At 39.0% G+C, this 16,312-nt stretch overlaps 1 protein-coding gene across 2 annotated transcripts in view; it reads left to right on the top strand.

Annotated features, from left to right (window-relative positions):
• mgat3b (beta-1,4-mannosyl-glycoprotein 4-beta-N-acetylglucosaminyltransferase b) overlaps positions 1-16,312 on the top strand; it is a 51,387-nt gene that overhangs the window by 20,079 nt on the left and 14,996 nt on the right. The gene's annotated exons all lie outside the window — the stretch shown is intronic.

Raw genomic sequence — 16,312 nt, 5'->3', positions numbered from 1 at the left:
AGCACTCAGATCAACTTGATAAGGACAGGCTGGGGACGAAACTGAGCAGAGAGGCAAGTTTCCTCGCTTTCTTTTCCGAGGCGCAGAACTGAAGCTGTATCTTTCTGATATTTCTTAAAATCAAATTCTTACAATTACAAGTACAGTCTAGGCTTTGAATTTGTCTGAGAGGTTTAGTGATCTCTGGGCGTCTCTTCCTGCTCGTATGAAGACGTTAAAGATGCCGTTGGTGAAGTTTACATGTTTTCCTCAGGCTGTGCTGCTGATTATAATTTTAAACAAACCTTGAAAAAGACATGCAGAACTTTTTGATTTGCGTTTTTAAGGTCCTAAAATAAACTTTTGTCCCTATAGTCAAAACAGGGCTATTCACCAGGTAAGCAAGCACTGTTAGTCTTTTGTTAGACTTCTGTTAGTCTAACGAGACAGGCTTGGCAAGATAATGTTCCGTCAGGGGCGTTCAAGTCAAACCGGGACATTTACGAAAAACTTTAAGCACAGAACGGCTTGGTTTCTGGGAGGCCAGTGTTTCAGATATATTCATGGCTCTGGTGTACTGAGAAAGCTTTCTACCCTGATGGTGTCCAAGCACAAGTGTAAAGCTGCGATAAGTGCATTAGTGTAGCAGGGGATTATGTAGAGAAATGAAGGGAGCTTTTACTCTCATTACTATGTTCTATTAGTCCCGGTTTGACTCGAACACACTTTGTTTATTTTACAGAGTGTGTTTCCTTTCACAGAGCACTATCACCTTATCATTTGCCCCACTCTTTTGCGTCTCTTCCTGTTTTGAGTCATATTAAAAATGTCCCTCTCTCTCTCTCTCTCTCTCTCTCTTACCTGTCACGGCTTCTGTCCTTCCTGAAACTTTTTTTTTTTTTTTACTTTTCCTTTAACGCTCTGCCAGAGTCAACACACTCCCCCTGTGGCTGTATCTTGATGCTCTGTAATGAGACGGATACGGTAATTAAAGTGTGCATACAAAAGAATCGCGGATTAGCGCTAATGTAGAGCTTTGTTTCCCAAGCAAGGAAACACAAGTTTTGAGGTGTTTAACTCATTACTGCTGGAAAACGTCTCGCTGCTACAAAAGGTTACTTGTTACAAAAGTAGCTTACTGTTAAAAAAAAAGAAATATATTGAAATAAATATTATATAAAAAAACATTTTCCTGGCATTTTTCTGGATGCCATAAAAGTCTCAGGAAGAGTAGAGATGATAGAATTGATGTGAGGTGTGTGTGTGTGTGGTTGATAGACTGAATAATAAGAGAGAAGGAGCCCATTGTATGGACAGAGTAAAGCTCTGATGGAACGAGATATTTGAGCTGGAAGAGGCCAACGAGTTTGCAGAATGGGCTCCATTGTAGACGTTGGCCTGGCAGTTTGGGGACAGTAATTTTGGAGCACACACACACACTGAGAGAGATGCACGTGTAGTTAATACGTGGGTCCAGGATCTGCCCCTCCATGCTGTGAAGGAAGGGGCTACAACTGGCGTGAGTTTCTTCAGCAACGTGTGTAGACAACCTTGAGTATAAGAATGGTAACTTATCTTAACGAATTTTCAGGAGTAGCATTTCTACCATAAACACAATTCTCGATTATTATTTTTTTTTCTTTCCTATTCGGTTAATTGGCACTAATGTAAAAATTAAGTCTTTTAAAGTATTAAAAACTACTAAAGTCATCTTTTAAGCCTTGAAATGTTATTGTTTAAACGTCATGTCTCAGATAAAGCAATAATCTTTTTTGCCCTGACGATATTCAGCACCACTACTCCTGTCCAGTAGGTGGTGGTATTGCACTGACCACCCATAGACACAAACCATGAAGAAGAAGAGTGACAATCTGACACTCAAAACTCTAGTGTATAGTGTAGTGCCTACAAAGTTTGAATCACTTTAGTGTCTCGGTTCTTTAAATCTCATCTTTTTTTGAGTCATTTAGTTTATTAAGTTCTGATCTTTTGATCAGAAAAAAAAAAAAAAAAAGTTACATTTTCAATAAAAAGACACCCAACATGTCTACATACACACATTTTGACTACAGTTCCAGTAATGAAAATATTACAACGCAGCTAATGACATGATAAACAGGATGAGTAGCTCACCTCTAATATCGTCTAGTCTGAGTCGTTTGTTCTTTTGAATAAATTGCACCACATAGCGTCTATGGGAGTCACGTGACAAAAAGACGACCGACTCGGACCAAAGACTCAAAGGTGACTACATTTTCCGTTTCCTGTTTATTCCGACTCATCTCAGTTTAGAGACCCTAGGATGTAGTACGAAGTTCCCCCTAATAATGTGCAAAAATGTGCAAAAACCTTCTCTTTTCCCTGAAGTACCTACGTAAATTAGCACTTTATTTAGTTAAAAAAAAAGCAAAAACTGTTAGTTGTACTATTAACTTTTCAACAGGGTTTTTAGTCTGACGATATTCTTAGCTCATGATCTACTGTTGGTCCATCCACTATCAGGGATGAGTTTATTGGTTGGAAGTCTTCACCAATACTTCTGTAAGTCTATCAAATGCCTTCAATGTTAATATCCCGGAGTAGCAAGTGTACCAGGACTTGATCAGCAGGTCTTATTAAACTAATAGAAAGAAGGCAAAGAAATACAACCCACTTTTTAAACAAGTCAAACTGGAACTTTTATTTGTTTAGGATAGCAACAGTTATGACAGTAAAACATTGTTTATTTCTTTATATAATCCCTCTCTACATTAACATGCTTATCCCTATGTTTCACTAGTGTTTGAATACCATCGAGTTTTCTCAGTACACCAGAGCCATGATTAAAGTGCCTGCTTCATGTCTGAAACGCTAGCCTCCCAGGAGCCCCATTAATGACCCAAACGTGGAAAACGCATGGTGTAATGTCAGGACTGCATGAGGAAAGTGCCAATAACTCCCTGCGGAATTCCTGTAACGTGCAAGTGGTGTTCATGGACAGATGCATCTCCTCTGCAATTTGGACCAAGGATTAGGCGTTCCATTAGCTGAATGTCCACGTGAATAACTGCAGTCGGCTCAGAGGCAGCTCAGATGGGATTGTCCTTCACAATAACGTACGCCATTTAAATGTTTTACTGGGCTAAGAGTCTTATCACTCGTCTTATCAATCATCCTGTGCTCAAAGTCTTCTGTAAATATCGGTTTTACACCTTTATCCAACAAGTAATTTCTTTAGAAGTCCCGGTTTGCCTTGAACACCTCTCGTTGAGTTTAGCATTTAATTCCTGTCGGGATTTTGCAGAGCCAGAACCAGTACAGAAGAGTGATTTACGTATAATTCCTGTAAAGTGAGACCAAAAGTGTGTTTGGGTTATCTAGAGGGTCACAGCACTTAGCGTTTTCCCCGCTGTAGCACCCTTGAATTCAAGTGTGCTCAGGATCATCGGTTGGCACTACAGCCTGCGTTTGTTCCATAAGCTCTTAAGCTGGCGTCGAACCTCTTTAGCATGGCACCAGCGCTAAATGCGATATATGATTCAGGAAACGATGGAACATGATACACACATGACTGTCCACTGCCAAGCTGACGCGATCTTTTACACATACACACAAACGCACACACACACACACACACAGTCTGGACTTTATTCTTGTCCTCACAGCAAGATCTCTTGAGTCACATCTCATCTCACAGAGATCTCGTGGCTCTTGCGTGTTCGCTGCCGTCACTTGTGGGTGGCATATGACACGGACTGTTATATTGCAAAAAAAAAAAAAAAAGAGGAGAAGTCAGTGAAATGTAGGCGTAATAATTGGTGCATTTGTTACATTTACAGATCGTATTTTGTTTTGCAAAACATTTCAGTCATGATATATACAGTATGAATATTGTTTGAATTCCAAATAGATCAAGTGTGCAGGTTCCCCGCAGTATTATCCTGCATGATATGCCTCGTAAGCTCATATGATACACCTCATTAGGCCATTTTGCCGTCACATCAGAGAGCGAGAGAGCTTAGGGGTAAAGGAGCCGGTTTTAAATGTCAGAATAGAAGGATGGAAAGACACAAAAGAGATAAAGGGCATAAACTGAGAATGAGAGAATACAGTTCTCAAATGAGGTGGATGAGCATGTAGAACTGCATTTTTATCTTAATGGAAAGAAAGATGAGGGAATAAGATTGATAATATAATATATCATATCATATATGATATCATATCCATCTATCTAGGAACCTCTGTAGTCCAACAAGGGACCGTGCTGGCCAATGGTGACCACTGTATTTACAGTATTCCCATTTTTTGAACTGCGGTAGGACCTCAACATTTACACTCCCATTCACACACCGTGGGGAATTTGGGTACGCCAATCAGGTTAATCTGGATGTCTTTGGACGGTGGCAGGAAACTGGAGCACCCTGAGGAAACCCACCAAGCATGCAAACTCCATGCACACAGATCCCCGAATCTATATTTATTAGATTTATATGATTTATCTTTTTAACTGTTTGCTTAATATTTCCAATATACAGTCAAATCAAAGAGCGTATTATTGTCTGTTGTACCTGTAAAAAAAGAATCCTTAGCCTCTCTTTCCCGATTAGGTAAAAGCAATGTAGAAGAAGGGACTCATTTGCATAACGTCGAGCTCCGCTCAGCTATTTTTGCCTTTTGAAGCTGTACATTTATATAAACAGGATGCAGTGTAAGTGGATATGCACAGTTAGAGGGGATATCAGGAACGCATGCGCATTTGTCTTGTGCTAGGTAGTGTGAGGGAGTTTAAGATGTACGCTGGGTTAGAGAAGAAAAAAAATAAGGAATGAAGATATTAAGAGAGAAAAAATGTAATGAATGACACAAAGAGTAAAGAATATGTAATGATGAGTCTTTTGTGGTGAGGGGAAAACCGTGCATCAACCCCAGAATTAACCATGCCTGTTTATATAATGTGTGTATGTATGTGTGAATGTATTAATTAGTTATTTTTTTAATGTGTCTTTTCGTGCCTCTGCATCTGTTATAGCTTCAACATTTCTCTTGGAGCACGTCCAAACAGTTTAATATTTCTTTCTGTTTTTTTTCTAGAATGCATTCGTATTTGCACGTGTGTTCATGCGAGTGGATGTGTGTTTATGTGGTTACTGCGGTGTGGGTGGGTCCTTGAGAGCCGTCTCATCTTGCGTGGAGTCATTGCCTAGGACGTAAGCCATCTCCTCTCCATTCCTCAGGGAGACGTATTATCTAGAATGCCCTCTCGCGCTTATGCAATATGCATGGGCAAATTAATCAGCCAATTACATTTGAGAACGGCGACGGAGCCATGTTAGAAATGTAGCCAGGGCAAACAAATTGCCCACCGTAACCTCTGCTGGGATTTCAGTAACAAGAAAACACATGCACTCCCAAGCTATAGGCAAGGTATCCTGGTTTTAAGCACACATCGCACACAGTCTTTAAAATGTGTTTTGTTCACATCTAGAGTACGTTTCAATATATATTACTAAGTGGTTTGGGTGTTCTGTATCCTGCAGCTAAAGTATCTACTGTCAGCATAACTGCATTGTAACTGCATAAGCTTTCTGTGGAGTTAGCGCTATGCAAAACCATTAACCCCTAGCTGGAACAGTGGGAAAAAAATAGCTTTTAAAAACAACTTTTTAGTGGCTAATATCTGGCGAATATCCCCCCCGATTTTCTCCCTAATTTAGTCGTGTCCAATTCCTCTTAGTCACTAGGGGGCTTCCACATTAAGGCTACTACTACCAGTCAGTCAGGGAGGGCCGTAGGCTATCACTTGTTTCCTCCACGTGACGCCAGCTGACTGAATAATTTTTTTTCTCACGCACCGTAACATACTCGGAGGACAGCGCTATCCGCTCCTTTGCTTGCGTGAGCTCACAGGCGCCCCTGATTGGCTGTAGAGCCGTGAATAATGTGAGAGCGCTAAGTGCCTCCCATCCCACCCCGCTGAGAGAGCTCGACCAATCAGCTCTCTCTAGGCCCTCGGCTGCGGGAGGCTACAGCATCACCCGGTAATCAAACCAGCGACCTCTGGATGATATGGCGATAGGGCATTGCTTAAGTTCATTGAGGTTTTTGGGCAGTCGCTTATATACAGCTCTCTTCAGGTCCCTCCCCAGCATTTCATTTGGCTAGACGTCTGGACTTTGACTAGGCCATTTCAAAACTTTGATTCTTTGATTTTTTTTATTATTATTTTTTTTAGCTATTATAATGTATACAGAGGAGTACATGGTTGATTTAGTGACTGCAAGGAGTCCAGGTCCTGTGACTGTAAAACAAGGTCAAATAATCACCCACGACCACCATGGCTTGATGGTGGGAACAAGGTTTTTTTTTTTTTTGCTAAAATGCTGTTTTAAGTTTTTTGCCAAACATGTCACTGAACATTAAGGCCAAACAGCTCCCATTTGGTCTCATCTGTCTTGAGGACATTGTTCCAGAAGTCAGAAGTGGTTTGTTCAGATGCAGTTTTAAGAACCTCAATCACACGTCCGTGTTTTTTTTTTTTTTTTTTTTTTGATCGAAGAGTCTTTCTCCTGGCAACCCTTCCAAACAAACAATAATTGTGCTGTCATGAACGTTAACTTTTAGCATGCTCAGTGAGGCATGTGGAGTCTGATTAATTATTGCTATTCTGGGATGTAGCTTTTGTTTTTTTGTTTTTTTTTGGTCTGACCTTGGGGTGAATGTGCTGGAATGTCCCCTCCTGGGAATATTGTCAACCGTCTTGAATGCTTTCCAATTGTAAATGATCTTTCTCAATACTGAGACCAAGTATAATCAGATGATTTTATTATGTTTTTACACAAAAATACATAGAATTAAACGAGGGCATATTAACCTTTACAGATAACATTTCCTCAGAAACATCTTGAGGGAAAATGTGTTTTCTTAGACTCACTTTCTTTTCTCTGGTGCTAATTCTAGGCCTACGCTAGCTATAACTTTTGACATATTTTTTACTTGTATCCTGTATACATATTTACTTAAATCTTACTTGACTGGTATCTGTGTTTTGCGTAGTTGTTTAACTGAATGCAAACGCACAGCACTGAGTGACTTGCTAGTTTTTAGCCAACACTCGGGTACCAAAAACTATAACTGCTAACTTGCTTTTTTTTTTTTTGATGTATTAATTATCTAAGAATAAGCATATTTTATCAATGTTTAATCGATTGCTCAGCCCTATGGCCAGCATAGCTAACACACCTGACTAATGAGGCAGTACAGTATTAAGGTTCATTTAGCATGACAAAACATGCTAGCTAGCAGCAACTAGCAAGTGATCTCTTGTGTGTTTAATTGTGTTAATCTTTAATAAAACTATATGAGGGGGCTTTAATATGCTTTTGGCATACATGTTGTATATCTTTTTCCACCCTGTTGTGTTTTACACTTCACTAGAAACTTGAATCAGATATAGTGAAGTGGGAGGAAGCGCTAAGCTTAGAAAAAGAAACACGCTAGTTCTAACTAGGACGTGGTGGGGTGCCAAGATATTTATTCACACAGACTGTATTTCCCCAAATTTCCCAGAAACCGAGTCACAGTAGAGGTTGGCTCGTCTCTGCATTTTTCTGCTCTTTTGTTGGTTACTGTAACGCTGTAGTTTCCCATGGTAAAGCTAAGGCATTCGTCTTGAGTCAAAATGACGATTGTCTGTATTAAAGTTGCCTTTTATTTTTTTATATATGTGGAAGATGATGCTTTTAATGAAATGTATTTATTAATATTTTTGTTGGTGTTTGCCGTTACCTTGAATTTGTGCATTAAACCGAAGCGTTAGATATCTTTGTAATGTGTTTTGTTTTGTAGTACATCAACAGTACTATTTAAAATGGACTTTTATTATATTTGTTTTTAAAACAAGATAACGAGATAAAATAACAAGATTTATTGGTCTCTGTTTTAGTTATTCTGGTTTTATTATTACTGAGGTTATGAAATCTTTTGTCAACATTGTCTGATTAATTGTTGGGTTACTCTCTGGAATTATTACTTTGTGTGCGTTGTAATACTGAAGTTGTGTGCAGTTGTTAAACAATCAACTTCTTTTCCTGTTATTGTTAATAATGCTAATGATTAATAAGCTCTCGTTTGGCTCTGGCACACATTCGAGCGTGTCCGGCCAGGGCAGCTTTTATTTTAAAAAGGAACACACGCGGGATTTTGACAACCCTTCATGGTTAATGATCTATGACGCCTGAGATCGAGGATGGTTACCCATACTGCAAAGTAAACTGTTGGTTTAAGAAAAACTATTCAAAAGCATACTGAAAGGCTTAATGTGTAACTTTTGTGTTTATTTGCTTTAACAGAAAGGGTCTTCCAGATGTTTAATTAATCCGTTATTGTTGATCAGATAAAGACGTATTTCACTGGAGCTAATAGATGAGAAATACAATCCTAACCGAAATCTTTTCATTAAATATTAGTCTTGAGTCTGATACCGACAATCATGCCGCATTCAAAGATATTTAAATCACCTTACTTCCCTGTTCTGGTGCTCTGGTTTGAACTTTCTGACCATGTCTCCATATCTACAGTGAATATGTTGAGATGTTGCTATTGACTGATTAGATATTTAGGTAAATAGGGGTACCTAATGAAGTGGCCGGTGATCACTGTAAATAAGAAAATATATTTAAACTCATAACATAATATGTATTGCTTAAATATATCATTAGAAATTATTATTATTAAGCAATAGTAATATTACTGTTTATTTATTACTTTTAGGTCTGTATGAGTGGAGTTTGCATGTTCTCCCCATGCTTGGAGGTTTTCCTCAGTGTACTGCAGTTTCCTCCCACAGTCTAAAGTCATGCAGGGTAGACCATGTGCTGTTTTCCCAATTGCTGATGCCCAGTTACAGACTGGACAGGGTGTGCCTAGTGCCTCGAGTGTCCAGGATGAGTGGTGAGAATGAAGAGAATAAATAAGAGCTTGCATCCTGGATAATAATGAACTGTGCATGAAATTAATGCCAGCTCTCATGCGAGTTCTGTATTTATTTATTTCTTTTTCGCACTCCAGCGAGGCACAGGGACTGCTGGGTAATTTTGCTTTCCACTTCTGGTGAAGTGATGAATCATTGTTTACTTGTTCCCTACACTGTCCAGCAGTTTTGCTTCCGACAGTTTGGAATTTCCCTCAAGATGGCTGAGCGACAGTCCTAGCCAAGGGGAACAGCGCGCAGGTTTTCCCCCACGTTAGTGTTTTTAGCATGGACGATGTTACACGTTTTTTTGTTTCTTAGGGACGTTTATTTTTTCATAATGAATTTAACATAAAGCTGTTTTATAGCTGCTATCTATCTATCTATCTATCTATCTATCTATCTATCTATCTATAATAAAATAATAATTAATGGCTGTGGTATTACAGAAAAAAATCTGTAAATTATGGCAAATACAGAACTGATCAGAACTGATGTTGTTCCATGGCGGGATGTCCAAACATACTGCCTTCATGTGAGTTGGGAGGTGTGAGGTCCGACTCTATTTGATGTTTAGTGGTTAGTCTCAAAGCCATCTTGGTCCTGAAATGAAAAGAAAAATACGCAATTTCATACAAAGAAAAGCCACCTACGGATCCAGACTCTCGCTGCAACACTCCTTGACTTGTTTTTATAAACCGACTTCTTCAGGATAATTAACGGCCGAATCACGCAAGACTGACAGTACAAGCCGTCCAGATTTCCTTATCATCGTGTACTGGAGCATAACGGCCCACGGGTAACAGCGTAGTCGTATCAGGCGGTGCTGAGGGTGACTCGGGTTCCTGTAAAGTTCGAGAAACAAAAACAACATGCATAAAAGTGTAGGAAAGTCTGTGTGTGTGTGACTGGTAAAACTCTGTATGGGAGCGTGGAAAGCTTATGCTGTGTGTGTGGGTGGGTAAGAGAGCCCGCTGTTTATGTGTAATTTTATTGAGACAAGATCTTATCAGGCTGTTAACATGAACTGCAATGGTTTGTACACATAACACGAGCCCCAGGCTCCAGCGGTGGTGTGTCTGTGTGTGTCTATGTGTGTGTCTGTGATGGAGAGAACAGAGAACATTTTGTGCAAAGGAGTCCATACGTAAACGGCACCTGGATTATTTCTTTCTCTCGACTTCTTAAACATCAAGCAGCTTGAAGCGCATCCCTCGTGCCGAGATGGATTCAGAGCCGAACCAAGGCTGACGCTAACACGCCAATGATCAACGTCTTAAATCTCAGGTTCTCTCCGTCTCATCTCTTCTTCCTGTTACTCTACTCGTACGAAACTTCATTAACTCTTTCTAGGTGCTTTATGTAACCAGATTAACATCAGCTGCTGAGCCTCAAGTCCTCTTCCACAATCCCAACCACTGAATCTTCACATCCGGTTTGGAGCACAAACATCCTGCTGGCTTAAACATAGTGAGATCTCTCTCTCTCCCCTTTCTCTCTCCTCTCTCTCTCTCTTTCTCTCTCTCTCTCCCTCTCCCTCTCTCTCTCTTTCTCTCTCTCCCCTCTCTCTCTCTCTCTCCTCTCCTCCCCTCTCTCTCTCCTCCCCTCCCCTCTCTCTCTCCTCTCTCTATCTCCTCCTCTCTCCCCTCTACTCTCTCTCCTCTATCTATCTATCTATCTATCTGTCTGTCTGTCTGTCTGTCCCTCTTCCTCTTTATTGTCTTCTCTTCTGGTTTATAGCTACCTTTTTCTTTCTTTCCTTCTTTCTTTCTTTCTTTCTTTCTTTCTTTCTTGAAAGCTAGCAAACCTATCAGGAATTATTTACCTACTGCACTTTTAAGGGTACATCACCGCAGCTTCTCTATAAAACACATTTATTGTGCTGTATTTCATTATTCTGGTTCTGTTAAGGAGATCTACCTACTGTACATACAAGGCACCATGAACACACCTCACCTCCGAGTCGCACTATCACCAGTCGAATGTAGGAAACTAAATGAAAATAAAACCAATGGATGTCAATGAAAGTAAATGTAATCTCAGAATTTGAATAAATCTTGGATGCTAAATACTAAATATTATGTTAATTATAACATGTAGTTGTGCACATTGGATCTGTTCTTGATAATATCTCTGGGTTATTTATTGGTGTTTGTGCTCCTCACTAGCGTCCTGTGCCAAGCCCACTGAGGTTATGAAATCTTTTGTCAACATTGATTGTATGTTTAATTGTTGGATTGCTCTCTGGAATGATTCCATGGGGTGCATTGTAATACTACAGCATCTCTATCTATCTTTGACCTGTCTATCTATCTGTCTGTCTGTCTATTTGTCTGTCTGTCTGTCTATTTATTGGGCGGGTTACGAATCACCAGGGACCAGCCAGTACAATATCATGATATCTGGGTGCCGATGCGATTTGTATTGCAATTCTTTTAGTATCCTGATTTTATAAATGTACCGATTTAAATATTTTTTTTTTCAGATTTTTTAATAATTCTAAATAAATGGAGAAAAAAATTTGCTCACTATTCTATCTCCAACCACGTCTCTCTCTCTCTTTCTTTCCCTTTTTATATATATAGTTTCAGCATACAGTATATTTTTTCAAATGGCAAACAAACAAGTTTCAGTTTCACTCTGAATGGACGAGTGGGTGAGAATTCTTAAGGAGTAGTTTAATTGGGTGAGTCAAAATACAAAAACAGCTTAGGCATTTGCTCAAAAACATTATTACAAAGCAGGTGCTTCACCCATAATCATACTCGCTGTGTACCGCTTTACACTGTAGTGATCAAGTCTTACAGTAACTTGAATACCCCTCTACAACCATGATGAGTAGAAACACATCATATAACAAGTTCACAGGTACAGTATATCCTGCCGAGACTCAGCTACCTCTACAGTGTAGTATCCACACTGACCCAGGCTTACCGTACGGCGTCTTAAGTGTTGCTAAGTGGCTGGAGCACGAGATCCTTTAGTTTGAGCTATAGGTGATCGTTTGTCTCAAAGTACATTACAGTCATTCATTCGGCAGACACTTTTAGCCACTTAATTAAGACTGGCGATGATCCAAAGATACATCTGAGCAGTCGAGGGTGAACACTTTTAAATCCTTTGTCATCCCAGTAACGCTTTACATTAGGCCTGATTTAACAGATGTTAAAATGTGTATAATTCATGAACTTTATAACTATAGTACGTAGGTACTATTAACAAAAGAAACTAACGCTTGTCAAAAGTGATCTTAAGGCTGAAGCAAGTTTGAATATGCCCAAACTGATAAATTTACAGACTGTTAAATTTAACATCTTTTTGTTGTTAGACCTTTCTTTGAGTAAACACTACCATTTTGCAGACTAATTGCTAGTAAATGTACTAAATTCAGTATAAACATCATAACACATAATGTGCATCATAAAAATGTATTTAGTTTTAGCATTTCTCCAAATACACCCAAACGTCCTTGGCTATAAATCAAACTTTTTTGTGAAATGATTTGTTAAATTGTTATTTTGTGGAATAAGAAGCCGTCACTGCAGGTAGTCAGAAAAGAAAAGAGTTACTCCAACACCAAAAACCGCTTCCCTTTCTCTCAGCTGATGAGCGACTGTGACAGAAACATCATCCAGCTAGAAATTCTTTTTTTGAACATTTCACTGCTTCCTCAAGAAAAAAAACTGCAAAAGGAACAGTTTTACTTAGAAAGGATTTACAGCAGTGGTTCTCATCCCTTGTCCTAGAGGACCATCTGCCCTGCACATTTTGTTTTTTTCCCTGCTTTATCACACCCATGTCGAATCACGGAAGACTGTTAAGTAGCTGATAAGTTAACTCAGGTGTCCTGGGAACAGAGGACACAATAAAATGTGCAGGACAGGTGGGCCTCCAGGAGCAGGAGTAAGATTATAGAGAGATGATCGTAATTTCCAGTAGTCACCTGACCCATCCAAAAAGGAATTTTTGGTCGTCAAAATGTTGATTTGGCAACGTTATTTACATAGGGACAACAATTATTTTTTTAAAAGTTTTTTATACAACATTAGCTACATGAATTTGGGTTAACATTGAACGAAAGCCCCAACACAGTGGTTCGAAAATGACTTCAAAGCAATATAAAGAGCAAACCGATGGCGTGAGTGGGGTTTGAATTCTGCAGCCAAAGTACTGTGCAATTAAATACAATTTTTAATTGGAAAGCAGTAAAAATGGTAAAAAAAAGAGAAAAAAAAACTGTTGTTTGAGATACCTTTGAATTACTGAAAACAACATTGTCCCGACGGTGGACATCATCGCAACATCATTACAACGAAATTACAATAACCACCCAACATTGAGCTTCCTGCTGGGCTACATCTAGTACTAAAATCTGAAAGCCCAGCTTTCGGTGTGTTAGCCTGACACCACAGCGCTGTTCATGGGAAAGAAGCACTCAATTTCGAGAATAATAATGCAATGCTTATTTTAACTCGAGTGATAATGGCACTGTTTCAACACGTCGCTGCATTTGGTGGTTGTAATGCGAGTTGTAATGCAAGCCGTCCACTAGCAGTCAAGAACACTGAGCAACAATGGTGCCTTCTTTCTGTTGTGCGTCATTATGAAACACCTCAGTCCACCCCTGCACATTTTTTCACTTGTGATCGACATGTAATAAAAAAAGCTACATTTCCACTTTGTCATCTGGTTGCTGGGAAGATGGCACACTCATTGTGTTTTTTTTTTTTTTTCGGCCTGCCTACCATACTGTCTTCAGACACAAAACAGATGTTTTTGTATCATCTAATTCTAATTAAATCATAGGTAGGGAAATTTATCATAAAAGTACCCTGTGTAGATCAATATCTGTAGTATCTATCTTGAACAGTGCTATAAGACTGTAATCAGTAGTTTGGACACACTTTGTTATTCAATGTTTTTTTGTGTGATTTACTTTCTTTTCTATTTCAGAACAATACTGTAGAGTGTTCAAAACTATAAAATACCACATATGGAATTAGGTAATTGACAACAAGAACAAGGCAGTTGTTAAAGTATTTTAAGAACTTTAAAACAGTTCATGTTTCCAGGCTCAAAAATCATCAATTAACAGATTAGAGCCATTGAAGGCTAGTAATGTACAGTAGCTGTATGAGTGTGTAGAGTATTTTATATTATTATTATTATTATTATTATTATTATATTAGTAGTATTTTTAGTATTTAATAAAAATAAAGACACGTGCACACACAAACATGTTTTTGAAGATAGAGATAGTATTATATTGTGTGTGTGTGTGTGTATATATTATACAGATTTTATGGAAACCTTATCCCCTTCCAATCTTACTGTACCGCACACACTTACTGAACAAAATAAAAGTGCGTTTACGTCTCGACTAACAGCAGAAAATTTTATTTATTATTCAAGGCTTACATGCGGTGCATTTTTCTTTTGTTCAGTGAATGTGTGCGGTACAATAAAGTGGGAGGAGATAAGGTTCCCATAAAAGGAAAGTAGCTTCACCCTAATGACCTTATACCACCTTTGTGAAAAACATAAACAGTGGAACAGAGATGTGTTAGGCTGCCAAAGAGGGAGGGAGGGAGAGAGAGAGAGAGAGACGGAGCAGAGGGGAATCCTCAGATGTTTTGAGACGAGAGGTAAGAGCTATGTTCGAGCTAGTTCAGCGAACTTGTTTCAGCACATCTGAAATACTACTGTGAGCTCTTACTCCATTGTCGTCTTGCCCCGGCAGATGTTTATGAGAAAGACAGAAAAAGAGATATGTAGTAGAGATGGAGACGAACGCGTGGGTGTTGCCTTCACTGAGAAAGAAATAAAGCCGGGAAGAGCATTACAATTCGTGCCAGTAAAGCACTAGTGATTTGAATTGAATTAGACAGTGAGAGAACCTTGGCTTTACCAGAAATGCAATCTCATTCGGTTGCGCTTATTTTAGCAGCGCAGGTAAACGCCAAGTGTGTGTGTATGTCTGTGTGTGTGTGTGTGGAGGGTTGTTTTTAGAATTCTCTGCATCGGTGATGGTTGTTTAAGGCTTTCTGTGGGTGTCTTCCCAGTGGTCCTGCAAATGAAAAATGTGTTAATCAGTTTAAAAAAAAATAAATGTATGCATGCAGAATACTAAATAGTTATCTGGTCCTAGAATAAAGTGATCTTTTTTATGCTTAGCAAAACCGTAGTGCTAAATAATGGTTCCTGAAATAGGGCATCTGGTCCCAAACAGCCCTCCCAGCTGAGACCACTTTGACCTGATGATGATTATGATGATGATGATGATACCATTGGGGTTTCCGCAATACACACGGAATGAGCCCAAAAGAAATCATTTCAGTTACATAGAATTTTGGACAGATTTGAGAAAAACTGTGAAATTTCCACTCACATGAGCATGCACAAATGAATGACATATAAAGTCTAGTATGTCATGTTGCTTAGCTCCGCAGAACTGTTGAACCTTTTGGCTGATTAGCATCTCCAATTTCAAGACAACACAAAACCAATGACATTTGTTAGCTCTTTTTGTTACCTCCTCAACTTTCTTCACAGTAAGTCAGCATTTGGACTCAATTAGCACTTTAGCCTTTGTTAGCGGAGGAGGATGGTGTATACAGAAGAAACCCAAGAACTCAAATTTCAAGACGCGATAATATACAGCTTTTGTTAGCTCTGTTTGTTAGCGCCTCAGCTTTCGTTTAATCAGCCCTCTTACTCCATTAGCACCTTAGCTTTTGTTAGCAGAGAAAGATTCAGAAGTATCCAAAAGACAAAAACAACAACAAACAAAACAAATAAAACTAATAAAACTTAAACTAGAAGACAACAAAACACCAGTGATTTTAACAGCTTGTGTTAGCACAATTTATTAGCACCTCAGATTTTATTAGTTAGCACTCACTTGATTAGCTTCTTAGCAAGAAACTTTCTCAAGTAAAAAAATACTGCTAAAATTCCAGAGGGAGAAAAATAGCTGTTTTAATCATGTGTTGCATTATGCATGAGGTAAACATTAAACATTTCTTGTCTCAAAAGGTTTGTTTGGTCAGTTTAACTGGTTAGATAGTACCTCAGCTCTCATACTGTAGTTAGCACTTCTGCCTTTGTTAGGCTAGTTCGCCTGTGACGAAGAAGAAGGGAAATTGTGTGTGTGGTTGGGGTATGGGCAATCAGGTTTTTACAAGATGGATAAATATATGATTTTGTGTGTGTGTGTGTGTTTGCACACCGCCTTTTCTTGATAACCGTGGCATCTCTGCACAGCGCTCTCCTCTCCTACTCTTTCGTCAGGTCACTTGGTTCACCCAAATCATTAAATCAATAAAACCGTAATAAATCTTGACAGCTCCTACACATTCAGACATCTTATTCTCTCCCTGCGTTAAC

The sequence above is a fragment of the Clarias gariepinus genome, chromosome 6 (assembly GCF_024256425.1).
Source record: "Clarias gariepinus isolate MV-2021 ecotype Netherlands chromosome 6, CGAR_prim_01v2, whole genome shotgun sequence".
Lineage (NCBI taxonomy): Eukaryota > Metazoa > Chordata > Actinopteri > Siluriformes > Clariidae > Clarias > Clarias gariepinus.
Note: the sequence above shows the minus strand (reverse complement) of the source record. Positions and strands in the feature narration are given on the sequence as shown.